This window comes from Neoarius graeffei, chromosome 1, assembly GCF_027579695.1.
Source record: "Neoarius graeffei isolate fNeoGra1 chromosome 1, fNeoGra1.pri, whole genome shotgun sequence".
NCBI lineage: Eukaryota > Metazoa > Chordata > Actinopteri > Siluriformes > Ariidae > Neoarius > Neoarius graeffei.
Window position 1 is genome coordinate 125054488 of NC_083569.1, and position 22178 is coordinate 125076665.

General features: G+C 41.6%; 1 protein-coding gene and 1 long non-coding RNA gene across 2 annotated transcripts in view; one reads left to right on the forward strand and one right to left on the reverse strand.

Annotated features, from left to right (window-relative positions):
* The window catches only part of LOC132889767 (uncharacterized), a 3185-nt gene extending 2866 nt beyond the window's left edge, over nt 1–319 (reverse strand). The window contains exon 1 of the long non-coding RNA XR_009655093.1: nt 116–319. This is a non-coding gene — a long non-coding RNA (uncharacterized LOC132889767). The remainder of the gene's footprint in view (nt 1–115) is intronic.
* Nucleotides 1–22178, forward strand: part of wnt9a (wingless-type MMTV integration site family, member 9A) — an 85507-nt gene that overhangs the window by 8708 nt on the left and 54621 nt on the right. The gene's annotated exons all lie outside the window — the stretch shown is intronic.

Sequence of the window (22178 nt, forward strand, 5' to 3'; positions counted from 1 at the left end):
CAACAAGTTTAAAACATGACTAAATAGAGAGCAATTATCTCACATGCTAACAGTTAATTAGCTTATCAGCGAAACTTCTCAATGTGTTTGGTCCCTCTGATGATGAGGTTCTCACCTCACTGGGTTCCAGACTATTCAAACGAACAGCAGGTTTTCGGAAACTTTGGAATCTTCGAAGCGGTTACACAACACTAATACACATCCAAGGGTGGAGTTTAAGTTGAATTTGATCAGCCAGTCACAGCGTTGACCATGTGACGCGACCGCTAAGTTTCCTTTGCAATTCTGCAGCTCGACTTGCTGCTCAGCATAAAGCAGAACTCGCTAACACACTGTCCTAATGATCACAAGGTAATCGGTCAGCGAAGGAAGCCTCGGGTTAGCTGGCTCGCTGTCTAGTGGTGATGTCACACGATCTAGTTTGCAGTTGGTCAGATTTAAACTCCGCCTTGTTTGACTCAAAACGAGGACGAGTCTCGAACACAGTAGCAGAGAGGGTCACATGGCTCAGGGGTTTTTCAGGGAGGAATGTGAAGCCTGCTGCTGCTGCTGTTTGTCTCACACATTTCCCCACATCTGCCTTTGCTTAAGGTTCGACTCAGACAGCTGTGTGTGTGTGTGGGGGGGATGTTTGGGGTCAGCAGCTGAAGGGAATGATTGGTATTTGTTGGGGGTGTAATAATTTAGCCCAGGTTCACCCTGTGACGGGGTTGAGGACTGTTCAAAACACACTTGAGCGTGTTCTCGCAGCACACAGACTCAACACTGAGCCATTTCGGCTCGCTAACCGACTCGCATGCTAATTCTCCAGCAAGTAAACTTTATTCTGATGTTTCTCTCTGACATCCTGAGTGCACGCTCAGAAACATAAACAAACACGACCAGGCCTTTAAAGCAGAACTCACTAACAAGCTAATGAGCTAGCGAATGAATTTAGAAGGAATAATGATGAGATAAAATTGAGCACATGGCATCACACTGCTTTTATTCACGTCTTCAGCATGACAGAGTGATGAGCATAAAATACTTGATTAACTCAATCTTATGTCTCCAGTGAGATCAATAGTCAGGTAGTCATGTTTACGAGGAAAATAGTTAAGTTAGTTGGTGAAGTATGTTATTGTCTAATTAAAATCAGCAATAAATTTTGCAAGACAGCTGGCTAACGTGAGGTAAAATTTTGTAATAGTGTTGGTGTTTATTAATGTGTAAAGGTATAGTACAGCATGTTGGTATTTATTAGAGTGTAGTAGAGTATAAGAGTGTTCGCTGTAGAGTGTTATAGTGCAGTAGAGTATATTAGTGCTCGCTGTAGAGCGTTATAGTGCAGTAGAGTATATTAGTGTTCGCTGTCGAGCGTTATAGTGCAGTAGAGTATATTAGTGTTCGCTGTAGAGCGTTATAGTGCAGTAGAGTATATTAGTGTTCGCTGTAGAGCGTTCTATTGCAGTAGAGTATATTAGTGTTCGCTGTAGAGCGTTATAGTGCAGTAGAGTATATTAGTGTTCGCTGTAGAGCGTTATGGTGCAGTGGAGTATATTAGTGTTCGCTGTAGAGCGTTCTATTGCAGTAGAGTATATTAGTGTTCGCTGTAGAGCGTTCTATTGCAGTAGAGTATATTAGTGTTCGCTGTAGAGCGTTATAGTGCAGTAGAGTATATTAGTGTTCGCTGTAGAGCGTTCTAGTGCAGTAGAGTATATTAGTGTTCGCTGTAGAGTGTTATAGAGCAGTAGAGTATATTAATGTTCGCTGTAGAGCGTTATAGTGCAGTAGAGTATATTAGTGTTCGCTGTAGAGCGTTATAGTGCAGTAGAGTATATTAGTGTTCGCTGTAGAGCGTTATAGTGCAGTAGAGTATATTAGTGTTCGCTGTAGAGCGTTATAGTGCAGTAGAGTATATTAGTGTTCGCTGTAGAGCGTTATAGTGCAGTAGTGTATATTAGTGTTCGCTGTAGAGTGTTATAGTGCAGTAGAGTATATTAGTGTTCGCTGTAGAGCGTTCTAGTGCAGTAGAGTATATTAGTGTTCGCTGTAGAGTGTTATAGTGCAGTAGAGTATATTAGTGTTCGCTGTAGAGAGTTATAGTGCAGTAGTGTATATTAGTGTTCGCTGTAGAGCGTTCTAATGCAGTGGAGTATATTAGTGTTCGCTGTAGAGAGTTATAGTGCAGTAGAGTATATTAGTGTTCGCTGTAGAGCGTTCTAGTGCAGTAGAGTATATTAGTGTTCGCTGTCGAGCGTTATAGTGCAGTAGAGTATATTAGTGTTCGCTGTAGAGCGTTATAGTGCAGAGAGTATATTAGTGTTCGCTGTAGAGCGTTATAGTGCAGTAGAGTATATTAGTGTTCGCTGTAGAGCGTTATAGTGCAGTAGAGTATATTAGTGTTCGCTGTAGAGCGTTCTAGTGCAGTAGAGTATATTAGTGTTCGCTGTAGAGCGTTATAGTGCAGTAGAGTATATTAGTGTTCGCTGTAGAGAGTTATAGTGCAGTAGAGTATATTAGTGTTCGCTGTAGAGCGTTATAGTGCAGTAGAGTATATTAGTGTTCGCTGTAGAGCGTTATAGTGCAGTAGAGTATATTAGTGTTCGCTGTCGAGCGTTATAGTGCAGTAGAGTATATTAGTGTTCGCTGTAGAGCGTTATAGTGCAGTAGAGTATATTAGTGTTCGCTGTAGAGCGTTATAGTGCAGTAGAGTATATTAGTGTTCGCTGTAGAGCGTTATAGTGCAGTAGAGTATATTAGTGTTCGCTGTAGAGCGTTCTAGTGCAGTAGAGTATATTAGTGTTCGCTGTCGAGCGTTATAGTGCAGTAGAGTATATTAGTGTTCGCTGTAGAGCGTTATAGTGCAGAGAGTATATTAGTGTTCGCTGTAGAGCGTTATAGTGCAGTAGAGTATATTAGTGTTCGCTGTAGAGCGTTATAGTGCAGTAGAGTATATTAGTGTTCGCTGTAGAGCGTTCTAGTGCAGTAGAGTATATTAGTGTTCGCTGTAGAGCGTTATAGTGCAGTAGAGTATATTAGTGTTCGCTGTAGAGAGTTATAGTGCAGTAGAGTATATTAGTGTTCGCTGTAGAGCGTTATAGTGCAGTAGAGTATATTAGTGTTCGCTGTAGAGCGTTATAGTGCAGTAGAGTATATTAGTGTTCGCTGTCGAGCGTTATAGTGCAGTAGAGTATATTAGTGTTCGCTGTAGAGCGTTATAGTGCAGTAGAGTATATTAGTGTTCGCTGTAGAGCGTTATAGTGCAGTAGAGTATATTAGTGTTCGCTGTAGAGCGTTATAGTGCAGTAGAGTATATTAGTGTTCGCTGTAGAGCGTTCTAGTGCAGTAGAGTATATTAGTGTTCGCTGTAGAGCGTTATAGTGCAGTAGAGTATATTAGTGTTCGCTGTAGAGAGTTATAGTGCAGTAGAGTATATTAGTGTTCGCTGTAGAGCGTTATAGTGCAGTAGAGTATATTAGTGTTCGCTGTAGAGCGTTATAGTGCAGTAGAGTATATTAGTGTTCGCTGTAGAGAGTTATAGTGCAGTAGTGTATATTAGTGTTCGCTGTAGAGCGTTCTAATGCAGTGGAGTATATTAGTGTTCGCTGTAGAGAGTTATAGTGCAGAAGAGTATATTAGTGTTCACTGTAGAGTGTTATAGTGCAGTAGAGTATATTAGTGTTCGCTGTAGAGCGTTATAGTGCAGTAGAGTATATTAGTGTTCGCTGTCGAGCGTTATAGTGCAGTAGAGTATATTAGTGTTCGCTGTAGAGCGTTATAGTGCAGTAGAGTATATTAGTGTTCGCTGTAGAGCGTTATAGTGCAGTAGAGTATATTAGTGTTCGCTGTAGAGCGTTATAGTGCAGTAGAGTATATTAGTGTTCGCTGTAGAGCGTTATAGTGCAGTAGAGTATATTAGTGTTCGCTGTAGAGCGTTATAGTGCAGTAGAGTATATTAGTGTTCGCTGTAGAGAGTTATAGTGCAGTAGAGTATATTAGTGTTCGCTGTAGAGCGTTATAGTGCAGTAGAGTATATTAGTTTTCGCTGTAGAGCGTTATAGTGCAGTAGAGTATATTAGTGTTCGCTGTAGAGAGTTATAGTGCAGTAGTGTATATTAGTGTTCGCTGTAGAGAGTTATAGTGCAGAAGAGTATATTAGTGTTCGCTGTAGAGTGTTATAGTGCAGTAGAGTATATTAGTGTTCGCTGTAGAGCGTTATAGTGCAGTAGAGTATATTAGTGTTCGCTGTCGAGCGTTATAGTGCAGTAGAGTATATTAGTGTTCGCTGTAGAGCGTTATAGTGCAGTAGAGTATATTAGTGTTCGCTGTAGAGCGTTATAGTGCAGTAGAGTATATTAGTGTTCGCTGTAGAGCGTTATAGTGCAGTAGAGTATATTAGTGTTCGCTGTAGAGCGTTATAGTGCAGTAGAGTATATTAGTGTTCGCTGTAGAGCGTTATAGTGCAGTAGAGTATATTAGTGTTCGCTGTAGAGAGTTATAGTGCAGTAGAGTATATTAGTGTTCGCTGTAGAGCGTTATAGTGCAGTAGAGTATATTAGTGTTCGCTGTAGAGCGTTATAGTGCAGTAGAGTATATTAGTGTTCGCTGTAGAGCGTTATAGTGCAGTAGAGTATATTAGTGTTCGCTGTAGAGAGTTATAGTGCAGTAGAGTATATTAGTGTTCGCTGTAGAGCGTTATAGTGCAGTAGAGTATATTAGTGTTCGCTGTAGAGCGTTATAGTGCAGTAGAGTATATTAGTGTTCGCTGTAGAGCGTTATAGTGCAGTAGAGTATATTAGTGTTCGCTGTAGAGCGTTATAGTGCAGTAGAGTATATTAGTGTTCGCTGTAGAGCGTTATAGTGCAGTAGAGTATATTAGTGTTCGCTGTAGAGCGTTATAGTGCAGTAGAGTATATTAGTGTTCGCTGTAGAGCGTTATAGCGCAGTAGAGTATATTAGTGTTCGCTGTAGAGAGTTATAGCGCAGTAGAGTATATTAGTGTTCGCTGTAGAGCGTTATAGCGCAGTAGAGTATATTAGTGTTCGCTGTAGAGCGTTATAGTGCAGTAGAGTATATTAGTTTTCGCTGTAGAGCGTTATAGCGCAGTAGAGTATATTAGTGTTCGCTGTAGAGAGTTATAGCGCAGTAGAGTATATTAGTGTTCGCTGTAGAGAGTTATAGCGCAGTAGAGTATATTAGTGTTCGCTGTAGAAAGTTATAGTGCAGTAGAATATATTAGTGTTCGCTGTAGATTGCTATAGTGCAGTAGAGTATATTAGTGTTCGCTGTAGAGAGTTATAGTGCAGTAGAGTATATTAGTGTTCGCTGTAGAGAGTTATAGTGCAGTAGAGTATATTAGTGTTCGCTGTAGAGCGCTATAGTGCAGTAGAGTATATTAGTGTTCGCTGTAGAGCGCTATAGTGCAGTAGAGTATATCACCATTCGCTGTAGAGTGTTATAGTGCAGAAGAGTATATTAGTGTTCGCTGTAGATTGCTATAGTGCAGTAGAGTATATTAGCGTTCGCTGTAGAGCGCTATAGTGCAGTGGAGTATATTAGCGTTTGCTCTAGAGCGCTATAGTGCAGTAGAGTATATCAGTGTTCGCTGTAGAGCGTTATAGTGCAGTAGAGTATATTAGTGTTCGCTGTAGAGAGTTATAGCGCAGTAGAGTATATTAGTGTTCGCTGTAGAGAGTTATAGTGCAGTAGAGTATATTAGTGTTCGCTGTAGATTGCTATAGTGCAGTAGAGTATATTACTGTTCGCTGTAGAGAGTTATAGTGCAGTAGAGTATATTAGTGTTCGCTGTAGAGCGCTATAGTGCAGTAGAGTATATTAGTGTTCGCTGTAGAGCGCTATAGTGCAGTAGAGTATATCACCATTCGCTGTAGAGTGTTATAGTGCAGAAGAGTATATTAGTGTTCGCTGTAGATTGCTATAGTGCAGTAGAGTATATTAGCGTTCGCTGTAGAGCGCTATAGTGCAGTGGAGTATATTAGCGTTTGCTCTAGAGCGCTATAGTGCAGTAGAGTATATCAGTGTTCGCTGTAGAGCGTTATAGTGCAGTAGAGTATATCAGTGTTCGCTGTAGAGCGTTATAGTGCAGTAGAGTATATTAGTGTTCGCTGTAGAGCGTTATAGTGCAGTAGACTATATTATTGTTCTGTGTCGAGTGTTATAGTGCAGTAGAGTATATCAGTGTTCGCTGTAGAGCGTTATAGTGCAGTAGAGTATATCAGTGTTCGCTGTAGAGCGTTATAGTGCAGTAGAGTATATTAGTGTTCGCTGTAGAGCGTTATAGTGCAGTAGACTATATTAGTGTTCTGTGTAGAGCGTTACAGTGCAGTAGAGTATATCAGTGTCCGCCGTAGAGCGCTATAGTGCAGTAGAGTATATCAGCGCTCGCTGGAGAGTGTTATAGCACAGTAGAGTATATTAATATTCGCTTTAGAGCGCTATAGTGCAGTGGAATATATCAGCGTTCACTGTAGAGCATTATAGTGCAATAGACTACATTAACGTCCACTGTTGAGCATTATAGTGCAGTAGAGTATATTAGTGTTCGCTGCAGAGTGCTATAATTCAGTAGAGTATGCTGGTGTTCCGTGTAGAGTGTTACAGTGCAGTAGAGTATATTGGTGCTTGCAGTGGAGTGTTATAGTGCAGTAGAGTGAAATGGTGTTTGCAGTAGAGCGTTATAGTGCAGTGGAGTATATTAGTGTTCGCTGTAGAGCGTTATAGTGCAGTAGAGTATATTAGTGTTCGCTGTAGAGCGTTATAGTGCAGTAGAATATATTAGTGTTCGCTGTAGAGTGTTATAGTGCAGAAGAGTATCTTAGTGTTCGCTGTAGAGCGTTGTAGTGCAGTGGAGTATATTAGTGTTTGCTGTAGAGCGTTATAGTGCAGTCGAGTGTATTAGTGTTCGCTGTAGAGCGCTATAGTGCAGTAGAGTATATTAGTGTTCGCTGTCGATTGCTATGGTGCAGTAGAGTATATTAGTGTTTGCTGTAGAGCATATTAGTGTTCACTGTAGAGCGCTATAGTGCAGTAGAGTATATTAGTGTTCGCTGTAGATTGCTATGGTGCAGTAGAGTATATTAGCGTTCGCTGTAGAGCGTTATAGTGCAGTAGAGTATATTAGTGTTCGCTGTAGAGTGTTATAGCACAGTAGAGTATACTGGTGTTTGTTATAGATCGCTAAACTGCAGTAGAGTATGTTATTGTTCTCCATAGAGCCTGATAGTGCAGTAGAGTATATTATTGTTCTCTATAGAGTGTGATAGTGTAGTAGAGTATATCCTTGTTCTCTGTAGAGCATGATAGTGCAGTAGAGTATATTAGTGTTCACTCTAGAGCGTTTTTTTCTCTCTGTGCTTCCACGGAAGGCTGTTGCATTTTCTGCTCTCCCTCTCCTTTCTTTTTTTCCCTGCTTGTGCTTCTGTGTCTTCTCTCGTCTGCTGTACTTTTTGAAGAGACTCTTCCTGCATTACTTTCTAAACTAAAAAAAGCATGGAATTGATAAACTGGTCTTCTAATGAAATTGACACAGGTTTCTCGATGAGAAGTTTGGGTTCGGGGGAACCCGTCTGTCCTGCCGGAACGTTTGCAGCTGGTTACACGATGGACGTGTGGGTGCGGTGGTGGTTCGTGTGCCTGGTGATTCTTTCTGTGGAGGACATTGAAGATATCTACCTATTTGGATCAATGATTACAGGACTTTTGCTGATTGGATTAGGCATTGCCCTGGTATATCGAGGAAATCAGACAACAGTGACAGCTGTTCAAAGCCCCACAAAGCTGCCCAATATGATTGGAGTGGTGGCCAAAGTTGTTGGCACTCAGTCTGTGGACATTCAGAACTTTAAGCACAAAATGGTTGTTATCTCGGTGCAGCTTTCAGCTTTGCAAGGAATACGCTTTTTGGAGATCAATTTGAATAGAATGGATGGAATGGACAGATATGGACGAGCGGTGTGGATGTGCAAAGACTGCATCTGGAAAGACCAAACAATTCATCTCTTATCGACATTCGGCGCCCTGAGAAAGCACCAGCCTTGGTTCAGGCCGTTGCTGTGGAAACATTTCCCCCTGAAGGTCACTGCTGGGAGAGACTCTTGTATTCCTCGCATTCCTTCTCTAACTCTCCGCGGTTGCCATTTTTACCCCCAGTGTGACAAGCGGGTGCGTGACCAGCGCCTTCATGGCTGCAGGAGTGGACGGCTGCTTGCTTGCACTGGGTTACCTCTTCCTCTTCCTCCTCCCCTCCCCCATCCCCCCGCTCCTGATTACCCCCTATTTTCTCCCCTTCCCTCCCTCAAGTCCCGTGTTTAAAGTGTACTTGTGTTGTTGTGTGCTTATGTGCAAAGGTTTTTTAAATGTTCCACACTGTACTCCTGACAGGAGCATAGTGTGTGTGTGTGGGGGGGGTGTTCTTGTTTTCCTTATCTCTTCTCATGTTGGGTTTCTTTTTTATCTTTATCCCAGTCTTCCTGTCCTGTCACCCCTATGTCAATTGTATGTTTTATATGTACGGACAGGTTGACGGCTAATTTTGGTGGTACATGTGACTAGTGACAATAAAGGGCATCATCATCATCACCATCATCATCATCATAGAGCAGTAGAGTATATTAGTGTTCACTCTAGAGCATTATAGTGCAGTAGGGTATATTAGTGTTCACTCTAGAGCGTTATAGTGCAGTGAAGTATATCAGTGTTCTCTGTAGAGCGTTATAGTGCAGTAGAGTATAGTAGTGTTCTCCGTAGAGCGTTATAGTGAAGTAGAGTATATTAGCGTTCGCTGTAGAGCGTTATAGTGCAGTAGAGTATATTAGTGTTCGCTGTAGAGCATTATAGGGCAGTAGAGTATATTAGTGTTCGCTGTAGAGCGTTATAGTGCAGTAGAGTATATTAGTGTTCGCTGTAGAGCATTATAGTGCAGTAGAGTATATTAGTGTTCACTCTAGAGCGTTACAGAGCAGTAGAGCATATTAGTGTCCGCTGTAGAGCGTTATAGTGCAGTAGAGTATATTAGTGTTCTCTGGAGAGTGCAATAGTGCAGAAGAGTATATTAGTGTTCTCTCTAGAGTGTTATAGTGCAGTAGAGTATATTAGTGTTCTCTGTAGAGCATTATAGTGCAGTAGAGCATATTAGTGTTCTCTGTAGTGTTATAGTGCAGTAGAGTACATTAGTGTTCTCTGTAGTGTTATAGTGCAGTAGAGTGTATTAGTGTTCGCTGTAGAGCGTTATAGCGCAGTAGAGTATATTAGTGTTCTCTGTAGAGCATTATAGCGCAGTAGAGTATATTAGTGTTCTCTGTAGAGCATTATAGCGCAGTAGAGTATATTAGTGTTCGCTGTAGAGCATTATAGCGCAGTAGAGTATATTAGTGTTCTCTGTAGAGCATTATAGCGCAGTAGAGTATATTAGTGTTCTCTGTAGAGCATTATAGCGCAGTAGAGTATATTAGTGTTCTCTGTAGAGTGTTATAGTGCAGTAGAGTATATTAGTGTTCACTCTAGAGCGTTACAGTGCAGTAGAGCATATTAGTGTTCGCTGTAGAGCGTTATAGTGCAGTAGAGTACATTATGTTCTCTGTAGAGAGTTATAGTGCAGTAGAGTATATTAGTGTTCACTCTAGAGCGTTATAGTGCAGTAGAGCATATTAGTGTTCGCTGTAGAGCGTTATAGTGCAGTAGAGTACATTAGTGTTCTCTGTAGAGCATTATAGACCCTTTTCAGTCACGTGACCTTCGTAAACGCGACCACCATTTTGGACATGTAGCGGACTTCGGCTCGAATTGGTTTGAATGCGAAGAAGGCGACAAACGGAGAACATACAAGAAAAAGGAGCGAGATGCAGAAAATGCCTTCGCTATCCAGCGACGTAGGGCATTTACAGGGCAAGCAGAGGGAGAGGTATTTGCAAAAATTGAGGTTAGCAGGCTTAGAGAGCGACGTTTATCTTCTTCCGCCTGGATTGTTTACAGACATACAGAAATAACGGTTTATGGCACAGACCCTTTCGGTTCTCGCTCATCTAGCTGCTACAATGACTGCTTAGACTGCAACAATAATACCTAACACACATTTAAGTATCCGTCGTAAAGACGTGAAACTCGTCGAGTGACGAGTGTGTTCATTGATAAGCTAACACAATCTAAAAGTAGACATACCAACACACTGCCCTGGCGCTGTGTACAGTTTACCTTCTATGGTTTGTGCACTCACTATTTGCCATTACTTTCTCCAACCGTTGTTACAGATTACAGGGAACGGCCTGGATTTAAGAGACAAATACATGTTCCTCTTGTTTTGAACACTTATTTGTAGGCAGTGCTTAATTTGTAAAGTGGGAGGTCCCGAAGCGCAGAGGATGAGCGGCTCCGGTGCGGAAAAAAAGAGGGGGGGAGGGGGGCGCGGCGCTGCGCTGCGCTTCTGGGCATGTTTTGTAATGACACTGCAAATTAAGTTCATCTGCAGATATTTTGTGGATGTCGTTTCATGAGAGAAATCACCAACAAGACAGATTTCAAAATCAGACATTAACACTAAATAAACTTGCATTTTTTTATTTAATTATTTGGTTTTTTTTTTTTTGTTACATAGTCAAGAGAGGTGTCGGATCACCGGATCCAGTGTAAATAGCTGCCGGAGCCAACGCCCGAGGTTCCGGCGCGCGCTCCGGCTTGCTCCCCCTCAAATTAAGCGCTGTTTGTAGGACACTGCCTCTGATCTGTCCTACAGTCTACCAACAGCAAAGGAACACAACACTAGCTAATGTCGTTAGCTAATAGCTACTACAGAAGAACAAAGAGGTCACAATGGGTTATTTTAGCCTATTTGGTTACACACTCGCCGCCACAGAATGTTAACAGCAATGTAATGCCTTTTCTGGCTAATTTTATTCGTCTTACCTCCAACAAAGTGGTCACTACACAAGCGCTGGTATGCCGAGGGCTGCCAATCTTTCCTGTTAATGGCCGCTATCCATCTTCTCCGTCGGTCAGCATCTACCGGGATCCAATAAAATGATAACCCTTGCCTTGTTTGTTGATGGTTACTACATCCAGGTGCACAACAATATAGTGGCATGATGGAAGTCTTGCTGAAAATAAACACTTTCTTTGCTGCCGTTCCTCAATGCTGGCTGTGGTAAACTACTGGTAGTACACGTCCAAAATGGCGGCCGTGTTTGTCGTGACGTCACGTGAAAAGGGTCCATAGTGCAGTAGAGTATATTAGTGTTCACTCTAGAGCATTACAGTGCAGTAGAGCATATTAGCGTTCGCTGTAGAGCGTTATAGTGCAGTAGAGTATATTAGTGTTCGCTGTAGAGAGTTATAGTGCAGTAGAGTATATTAGTGTTCGCTGTAGAGTGTTATAGTGCAGTAGAGTATATTATTGTTCGCTGTAGAGCGTTATAGTGCAGTAGAGTATATTAGTGTTCGCTGTAGAGCTTTATAGTGCAGTAGAGTATATTAGTGTTCGCTGTAGAGCGTTATAGTGCAGTAGAGTATATTAGTGTTCGCTGTAGAGCGTTATAGTGCAGTAGAGTATATTAGTGTTCGCTGTAGAGCGTTATAGTGCAGTAGAGTATATTAGTGTTCGCTGTAGAGCGTTATAGTGCAGTAGAGTATATTAGTGTTCTCTGTAGAGCGTTATAGTGCAGTAGAGTATATTAGTGTTCACTGTAGAGCGTTATAGTGCAGTAGAGTATATTAGTGTTCGCTGTAGAGCGTTATAGTACAGTAGAGTATATTAGTGTTCGCTGTAGAGTGTTATAGTGCAGTAGAGTATATTAGTGTTCGCTGTAGAGCGTTATAGTGCAGTACAGTATATTAGTGTTCGCTGTAGAGCGTTATAGTGCAGTAGAGTATATTACTGTCCACAGCAGAGTGATTTAGTGCAGGAGAGTATACTAGGTTTCCGTCTAGAGCTTGATAGCATAGTAGAGTATATTGGTGTTCACAGTGGAGCGTTAAATTGCAGTAGAGTATATTAGTCTTCCCTGGAGAGCATTATAGCACAGAAGAGTATATCAGTGTTCTCTGTAGAGCGTTATAGCGCAGTAGAGCATATTACTTTTCGCTGTAGAGCGCATTAGTGCAGTAGAGCACATTATTGTTTGCTGTAGAGCGCTATAGTGCAGTAGAGTGGACAATTGTTCGCTGTAGAGCATGATAATGCAGTGGAGTATATTAGTGTTCGCTGGAGAGCATTATCAAGTTTCAAAATCAAAATCAAGTTTATTTGTACAGCGCTTTTAACAATAAACATTGTCGCAAAGCAGCTTTACAGAATTTGAACGACTTAAAACATGAGCTAATTTTATCCCTAATCTATCCCCAATGAGCAAGCCTGTGGCGACGGTGGCAAGGAAAAACTCCCTCAGACGACATGAGGAAGAAACCTCGAGAGGAACCAGACTCAAAAGGGAACCCATCCTCATTTGGGCAACAACAGACAGCCTGACTATAATATTAACAGTTTTAACAGGTATAACCCTCAACTGTCCTCATGGGGCCGTCCTTCACAGGAGTGGGGCGATAAAACTCCGACCAGACACAGGGCACCAGGATGGATCAAGCAGGTCCGAGGGGCAGAAGAGGCCAGCATCTCAATCCCAGGATCAACATGTAACTCAGAGGGACAGATGGGGGGGGGGAGAGAGAGAGAGAAAGAAAACACGTTGTTAGGTATGCCCTAAAAATGACAAGTATTAAATCTGTGTGGTAGGCTCGCAGAGACGAGAGTCTTTACATCAGGCATGACGCACAATGGCATGTTAATATGGTAAAAAATATATCATGACCTGCTCTGGCTGGATACTTGATTGGGTGATGGGAGCACACTCCTCAGCAATGATGAGATGCAGATGGGACCCTTAGGCCTGGCCAAGACAATTCAGTTACATTTCACCGGGTCTGGGACATGCGAGAGAATGTCTGACGGCCGATTCCCTGCAGGCTACGATAGCCAGTCGAGGTCCCCACCGTCTCCACCAAAAGATTTCCTGTTGACTCCATGTAACTCAGAGGGACAGATTTGGGGTGGGGGGGGGGAGAGAAAGAAAACACAGGTGGTTAGGTATGCCCAATGTCACCTGAATAAGTAGGAACAGTATACATATTGCACCGAGTGCAAGCAGGGACTCCGGCAACTAACTATGACAGCATAACTAAAAGGAGAGAGCCAGAAGGTAACACAGGCATGAGGGAGCCCCGGGACATAAAGCAGCCAGCCACTGCACCGTCAACAAACTCGAGTGAGCAAGCGAGTGGGGACTGACAGCATCCATACATCCCAGTTTACCAAAACACTCTATGTCTGAGGACCCTCCAGATCTACTCCTTTACCTCATAAACACCATTAACAAAAGGCTTGACTAAACAGATATGTTTTCAGCCTAGACTTAAATGCTGAGACTGTGTCTGATTCCCGAACATTACTTGGAAGGCTGTTCCATAACTGTGGGGTTTTGTAAGAAAAGGCTCTGCCCCCTGATGTAGCCTTCACTATACGAGGTACCAGCAGATAGCCTGCACCTTTTGATCTAAGTAGGCGTGGCGGGTCATAGAGGAGCAGAAGTTCACTCAGGTACTGTGGTGCGAGACCATTTAGTGCTTTAAAGGTCAATAGTAGTATTTTATAATCAATACGAAATTTGATTGGGAGCCAATGCAGTGTGGATAAGACAGGCGTGATGTGGTCATATTTTCTAGTTCTAGTAAGGACTCTTGCTGCGGCATTTTGAACTAACTGGAGCTTGTTTATGCACTTACTGGAACATCCAGACAGTAAGGCATTACAATAATCCAACCTGGAGGTAACGAAAGCATGGACTAGTTTTTCTGCATCATGCAATGACATTAAATTTCTTATCTTTGCAATATTTCTGAGATGAAAGAAAGCTATCCGGGTGATGTTATCAATGTGAGTTTCGAATGAAAGACTGGGGTCAATAATCACTCCGAGGTCTTTTACTGCTGCACGTGAAGAAACAGAAAGGCCATCCAGAGTTACTGTGTAATCAGAAAACTTACTTCTAGCTGTATGTGGTCCTAGCACAAGTACTTCAGTCTTGTCAGAGTTAAGCAGAAGGAAATTTATAAGCATCCAGTGTCTAATGTCCTTAACACATTCCTCAATTCTATTAAGCTGGTGTCTCTCATCAGGTTTTGCAGAGACATACAACTGTGTGTCATCAGCATAACAGTGGAAACTAATACAATGTTTACGAATAATATCGCCCAGAGGTAACATATATAGAGAAAAAAGCAGTGGACCCAAGACAGAACCTTGTGGAACACCAAACTTTACCTCGGTACGTCTAGAAATATCACCATTTATATCGACATACTGATAACGATCAGTTAGATAAGACCTGAGCCAGGAGAGGGCCATTCCCTTAACTCCCACAACATTTTCTAGTCTATCCAGAAGAATGGAATGATCAATGGTATCAAATGCTGCACTAAGGTCAAGCAACACAAGTAGCGAGACACAGCCCTGATCAGACGCCAACAGTAGGTCGTTTACTACTTTAACCAGTGCTGTCTCTGTGCTATGATGAGGTCTAAATCCTGACTGATACATTTCATGGATGTTATTCCTATGTAAATATGAGCATAACTGCTGTGCCACAGCTTTTTCAAGGATCTTGGAGATAAAGGGGAGGTTTGATATTGGCCGATAATTGGACAGCTGACAGGGATCAAGGTCAGGTTTTTTAATCAGGGGTTTGATAACTGCTAGTTTAAAGGATTTGGGTACATAGCCAATCATAAGAGAAGAATTTATTATTTTTAGAAGCGGTTCAATTACTCCAGGCATTATCTGTTTGAATAGATGTGTCGGTAAGGGATCTAGTACGCAAGTTGAGGCTTTTGATGTAGAGATTAATGAAAGTAATTCAGTTTCTTTTAGGGGAGTAAAACATTCTAACTGATGATCTGATACAGTTATATTGTTAACTACAAGGTCACTTTCATTGTCTAACCTTAAATTAGTAGTTTGAATTATAGTGCAGTAGAGTATATCAGTGTTTGCTGGAGAGCGTTATAGCACAGTAGAGTATATTAGTGTTCGCTGTAGAGCGCTATAGTGCAGTAGACTATGTTAGTGTTCGCTGCAGAGTGCTATAGTGCAGTATAGTATGCTGGTGTTCCGTGTAGAGTGTTACAGTGCAGCAGAGTATATTGGTGCTTGCAGTGGAGCGTTATAGTGCAGTAGAGTGTAATGGTGTTCACAGTAGAGCGTTATAGTGCAGTAGAGTATATTAGTGTTCGCTGGAGAGCGTTACAGCACAGTAGAGTATATTAGTGTTCGCTGTAGAGCGCTATAGTGCAGTAGAGTATGTTAGTGTTCGCTGCAGAGTGCTATAGTGCAGTATAGTATGCTGGTGTTCCGTGTAGAGTGTTACAGTGCAGCAGAGTATATTGGTGCTTGCAGTGGAGCGTTATAGTGCAGTAGAGTGCAATGGTGTTCACAGTAGAGCGTTATAGTGCAGTAGAGTATATTAGTGTTCGCTGGAGAGCGTTATAGTGCAGTAGAGTATGTTAGTGTTCACTGTAGAGCGTTATAGTGCAGTAGAGTATATTAGTGTTCACTGTAGAGTGTTATAGTGCAGTATAGTATATTAGTGTTCGCTGTAGAGCGCCATAGTGCAGTAGAGTATGTTAGTGTTCACTGTAGAGCGTTATAGTGCAGTAGAGTATATTAGTGTTCGCTGTAGAGCGCTATAGTGCAGTAGAGTATATTATTGTCTGCAGTAGAGCGATATAGTGCAGTAGAGTATATTAGTGTCTGCAGTAGAGCGATATAGTGCAGTAAACTATATTAGTGTCTGCAGTAGAGCGATATAGTGCAGTAGAGTATATTATTGTCTGCAGTAGAGCGATATAGTGCAGTAGAGTATATTATTGTCTGCAGTAGAGCGATATAGTGCAGTAGACTATATTAGTGTCTGCAGTAGAGCGATATAGTGCAGTAAACAATATTAGTGTCTGCAGTAGAGCGATATAGTGCAGTAGAGTATATTAGTGTCCGCAGTAGAGCGATATAGTGCAGTAGACTATATTAGTGTCTGCAGTAGAGCGATATAGTGCAGTAGAGTATATTAGTGTCTGCAGTAGAGCGATATAGTGCAGTAGAGTATATTAGTGTCCGCAGTAGAGCGATATAGTGCAGTAGAGTATATTAGTGTCCGCAGTAGAGCGATATAGTGCAGTAGAGTATATTAGTGTCCGCAGTAGAGCGATATAGTGCAGTAGAGTATATTAGTGTTCCGTGTAGAGGGTGATTGCGCTGTAGAGTATATTGGTGTTCACAGTGGAGTGTTGAATTGCAGTAGAGTATATTAGTCTTCGCTGTAGAGCATTATAATGCAGAAGAGTATATTAGTGTTCTCTGTAGAGCGTTATAGTGCACTAGAGTATATTAGTTTTCGCTGTAGGGCACATTATTGCAGTAGAGCACATTATTGTTCACTGTGGAGCGCTATAGTGCAGTAGAGTATATTAGTGTTCGCTGTAGAGCGTTATAGTGCAGTAGAGTATAGTGTTAGCTGTAGAGTGCAATAGTGCAGTAGAGTATATTATTGTCCGCTGGAGAGCGCTATAGAGTGCTAGAGTATACTATTGTCCGCTGGAGAGCGTTATAGTGCAGTAGAGTACATTATTGTTCGCCGTACAGCGTTAAAGTGCAGTAGAGTATATTAGCATTCGCCGTAGAGCGCTATAGTGCAGGAGAGTATATAATTGTCTGCTGGAGAGCGTTAGAGTGCAGCGGAGTATATTACTGTTCGCTGTAGAGCGTTATAGTGCAGTAGAGTTTATTAGTGTTTGCTGTAGACCGTTATAGTGCAGTAGAGTATATTAGTGTTCGATGTAGAGCGCTATAGTGCAGTAGAGTATATTATTGTCTGCTGGAGAGCGTTATAGTGCAGTCGAGTATATTATTGTTCGCTGGAGGGCATTACAGTGCAGTAGAGTATATTAGAGTTCGCTGTAGAGCGTTATAGTGCAGTAGAGTATATTAGTGTTCGCTGGAGAGTGCTATAGTGCAGTAGAGTATATTAGTGTTCGCTGGAGAGTGCTATAGTGCAGTAGAGTATATTAGTGTTCGCTGTAGAGCGTTATAGCGCAGTAGAGTATATTAGTGTTCGCTGGAGAGTGCTATAGTGCAGTAGAGTATATTAGTGTTCGCTGGAGAGTGCTATAGTGCAGTAGAGTATATTAGTGTTCGCTGGAGAGTGCTATAGTGCAGTAGAGTATATTAGAGTTCGCTGGAGAGTGCTATAGTGCAGTAGAGTATATTAGCGTTCGCTGGAGAGTGCTATAGTGCAGTAGAGTATATTAGTGTTCGCTGGAGAGTGCTATAGTGCAGTAGAGTATATTAGAGTTCGCTGTAGAGCGTTATAGTGCAGTAGAGTATATTAGTGTTCGCTGGAGAGTGCTATAGTGCAGTAGAGTATATTAGTGTTCGCTGAAGAACGTTATAGTGCAGTAAAGTATATTAGTGTTCGCTGTAGAGCATCATGGTGCAGTAGAGTACATCAGTGTTCTCTGTAGAGCGTTATAGTGCAGAAGAGCATATTAGTGTTCGCAGTAGAGCGTTATAGTGCAGGAGAGTATATTAGTGTTCTCCGTAGAGCGCTATAGTGCCATAGAGTATATTATTGTCTGCTGGAGAGCGTTATAGTGGAGTAGAGTATATTAGTGTTCACTGTAGAGCGCTATATTGCAGTGGAGTATATTAGCGTTCACTGTAGAGCGCTATATTGCAGTAGAGTATATTAGTGTTCAGAGTAGAGCGTTATAGCGCAGTAGAGCATATTATTGTTCGCTGTGGAGCGCAATAGAGCAGTAGAGTACATTCTTGTTCGCTGTAGAACGCTATAGTGCCATAGAGAATATAATCGTTCACTGGAGAGTGCTATAGTGCAGTGGAGTACATTAGTGTTCGCACTAGAGCATTATAGTGCAGTAGAGTAAATTCGTGTTTGCAGTAGCGTGTTATAGTGCAGTAGAGTATATTATTGCTCTCTGTAGAGCGTTATAGTGCAGCAGAGTATATCAGTGTTCGCTGTAGCGTGTTATAGTGCAGAAGAGTTTATTAGTGTTCTGTGTAGAGCGTTGTAGTGCAGTAGAGTATATTAGTGTCTGCAGTAGTGCGCTACAGTGCAGTACAGTACATTATTGTTCTGTCTAGAGCGTTATAGTGCAGTAGAGTATATCAGTGTTCGCTGTAGAGCTTTATAGTGCAGAAAAGAATATTAGTGTTCGCTGTAGTGCGTTATAGTGAAGTAGAGTATACTAGTGTTCGCTGTAGAGCGTTATAGTGCAGAAGAGTATATTAGCGTTCGCTGTAGAGCATCATGGTGCAGTAGAGTACATCAGTGTTCGCTGTAGAGCGTTATAGTGCAGAAGAGCATAATAGTGTTCGCTGTAGAGCGTTATAGTGCAGGAGAGTATATTAGTGTTCTCCGTAGAGCGCTATAGTGCCATAGAGTATATTAGCGTTCGCTGTACAGCGTTATAGTGCAGTAGAGTATATTAGCGTTCGCTGTAGAGCGTTATAGTGCAGAAGAGCATATTAGTGTTCGCTGTAGAGCGTTATAGTGCAGGAGAGTATATTAGTGTTCTCCGTAGAGCGCTATAGTGCCATAGAGTATATTAGCGTTCGCTGTACAGCGTTATAGTGCAGTAGAGTATATTAGTGTTCGCTGTAGAGCGTTATAGTGCAGGAGAGTATATTAGCGTTCGCTGTAGAGCGTTATAGTGCAGAAGAGCATATTAGTGTTCGCTGTAGAGCGTTATAGTGCAGGAGAGTATATTACTGTTCTCCGTAGAGCGCTATAGTGCCATAGAGTATATTAGTGTTCACTGTAGAGTGTTATAGTGCAGTAGAGTATATCAGGGTCCGCTGTAGAGTGTTATAGTGCAGAAGAGAATATTTGTGTTCGCTGTAGAGCGTTATAGTGCCGTAGAGTATATTAGTGTTCGGCCTCGAGCGTTACAGTGCATTAGAGCATATTAGCGTTCGCTTTAGAGCGTTATAGTGCAGCATAGTATATTAACATTTGCTGAAGAGCGTTATAGTGCAGAAGAGTAAATTAGCATTCGCTTTTGAGCGTTATAGTGCAGTAGAGTATATTTATGTTTGCTGTAGAGCGTTATAGCGCAGTAGAGTATGTTGTTGTTCGCTGTAGAGCGTTATAGTGCAGTAGAGTTTATTAGTGTTCGCTGTAGAGCGTTATAGTGCAGTAGAGTATATTAGTGTTCGCTGTAGAGCGTTATAGTGCAGTAGAGTATATTAGTGTTCGGCCTCGAGCGTTACAGTCTATTATAGTACATTAGCTTTCGCTTTAGAGCGTTATAGTGCAGTAGAGTATATTATTGTTCGCTGGAGAGCATTATTGTGCAGTAGTGTATATTATTGTCCACTGGAGAGCGTTATAGTGTAGTAGAGTATATTATTGTTCGCTGGAGAGCATTACAGTGCAGTAGAATATATTAGTGTTGACTGAAGAACGTGATAGTGCAGTAAAGTATATTGCTGTTCGATGTAGAGCATCACAGTGCAGTAGAGTATATTAGTGTTCGCTGAAGAACGTGATAGTGCAGTAAAGTACATTAGTGTTCACAGTAGAGCGTTATAGTGCAGTAGAGTATATTAGTGTTCGCTGTTGAGAGTTATAGTGCAGGAGAGTATATTACTGTTCTCCGTAGAGCGCTATAGTGCAGTAGAGTATATTATTGTCTGCTGGAGAGCGTTATAGTGCAGTAGAGTATATTATTGTCTGCTGGAGAGCGTTATAGTGCAGTAGAGTATATTAGCGTTCGCTGAAGAGCATTATCATGCAGTCGAGCATATTAGCGTTAGCTGTAGAGTGTCATAGTGCAGTATAGTATACTAGTGTTCTGTGTAGAGTGTTACAGTGCAGTAGATTACATTAGTGCTTGTTTGCAGTAGAGTGTTATACTGCAGTAGAGTATACTATTGCTCTCTGTAGAGCGTTATAGTGCAGCAGAGTATATCAGTGTTCGCTGTAGTTCGTTATAGTGCAGAAGAGTTTATTAGTGTTCTGTGTAGAGCGTTGTAGTGCAATAGAGTATATTAGTGTCTGCAGTAGTGCGCTACAGTGCAGTACAGTACATTATTGTTCTGTCTAGAGTGTTATAGTGCAGTAGAGTATGTTAGTGTTCGCTGTAGAGCGTTAAAGCGCAGTTGAGTATATCAGTGTTCACTGTAGAGCGTTATAGTGCAGAAAAGTATATTAGTGTTCGCTGTAGTGCGTTATAGTGAAGTAGAGTATATTAGTGTTCTCTGTAGTGTGTTATAGTGCAGTAGAGTATATTAGCGTTCGCTGTAGAACTCGAAATTGCAGTAGAGTATATTAGTGTTCACCGTAGAGCGTTATAGTGTAGTAGAGTATCTTATTGTTCTCTGTAGAGCGTGATAGTGGAGAGTATATTATTGTCCTCTGTAGGGCTTTATAGTGCGGTAGAGTATATTATAGCTCACTCTAGGGCGTTATGGTGCAGTACAGTATATTATTGTTCTCTGTAGAGCGCTGTAGTGCAGTAGTGTATATTAGTGTTCGCTGCCGAGTGTTATAGTGCAGTGGAGTACATTAGTGTCCGGAGTAGAGTGTAATAGTGCAGTAGAGTATATTAGTGTTCGCTGTAGAGCATTATAGTGCAGTAGAGTATATTAGTGTTCACTGTAGAGTGTTATAGTGCAGTAGAGTATATTAGCGTTCGCTGTAGAGCGTTATCGTGCAGTAGAGTATATTAGTGTTCGCTGTAGAGTGTTATCGTGCAGTAGAGTATATTAGTGTTCGCTGTAGAGCGTTATAGTGCAGTAGAGTATATTAGTGTTCGCTGTAGAGTGTTATCGTGCAGTAGATTATATTAGTGTTCGCTGTAGAGCGTTATAGTGCAGTAGAGTATATTAGTGTTCGCTGTAGAGTGTTATCGTGCAGTAGAGTATATTAGTGTTCGCTGTAGAGCGTTATAGTGCAGTAGAGTATATTAGTGTTCGCTGTAGAGTATTATTGTGCAGTAGAGTATATTAGTGTTCGCTGTAGAGTGTTACAGTGCAGTAGAGTATATTAGTGTTCGCTGGAGAGCATTACAGTGCAGTAGAGTATATTAGTGTTCACTGAAGAACGTGATAGTGCAGTAAAGTATATTGCTGTTCGATGTAGAGCATCACAGTGCAGTAGAGTATATTAGTGTTCGCTGAAGAACGTGATAGTGCAGTAAAGTACATTAGTGTTCGCAGTAGAGCGTTATAGTGCAGGAGAGTATATTAGTGTTCTCCGTAGAGCGCTATAGTGCAGTAGAGTATATTATTGTCTGCTGGAGAGCGTTATAGTGCAGTAGAGTATATTATTGTCTGCTGCAGATCGTTATAGTGCAGTAGAGTATATTATTGTCTGCTGGAGAGCGTTATAGTGCAGTAGAGTATATTATTGTCTGCTGGAGAGCGTTATAGTGCAGTAGAGTATATTATTGTCTGCTGGAGAGCGTTATAGTGCAGTAGAGTATATTATTGTCTGCTGCAGAGCGTTATAGTGCAGTAGAGTATATTATTGTCTGCTGCAGAGCGTTATAGTGCAGAAGAGTATATTTGTGTTCGCTGTAGAGCGTTATAGTGCCGTAGAGTATATTATTGTCTGCTGTAGAGTGTTATAGTGCAGTAGAGTATATCAGGGTCCGCTGTAGAGTGTTATAGTGCAGAAGAGTATATTTGTGTTCGCTGTAGAGCGTTATAGTGCAGTAGAGTATATTATTGTCTGCTGCAGAGCGTTATAGTGCAGAAGAGTATATTTGTGTTCGCTGTAGAGCGTTATAGTGCAGTAGAGTATATTATTGTCTGCTGTAGAGTGTTATAGTGCAGTAGAGTATATCAGGGTCCGCTGTAGAGTTTTATAGTGCAGAAGAGTATATTTGTGTTCGCTGTAGAGCGTTATAGTGCCGTAGAGTATATTAGTGTTCGGCCTCGAGCGTTACAGTGCATTAGAGCATATTAGCGTTCGCTTTAGAGCGTTATAGTGCAGCATAGTATATTAACATTTGCTGAAGAGCGTTATAGTGCAGAAGAGTAAATTAGCATTCGCTTTTGAGCGTTATTGTTAGGGTTTTGCTGGGATTCGAACCTGGTTCGTTGGTGTGATAATCCAGCA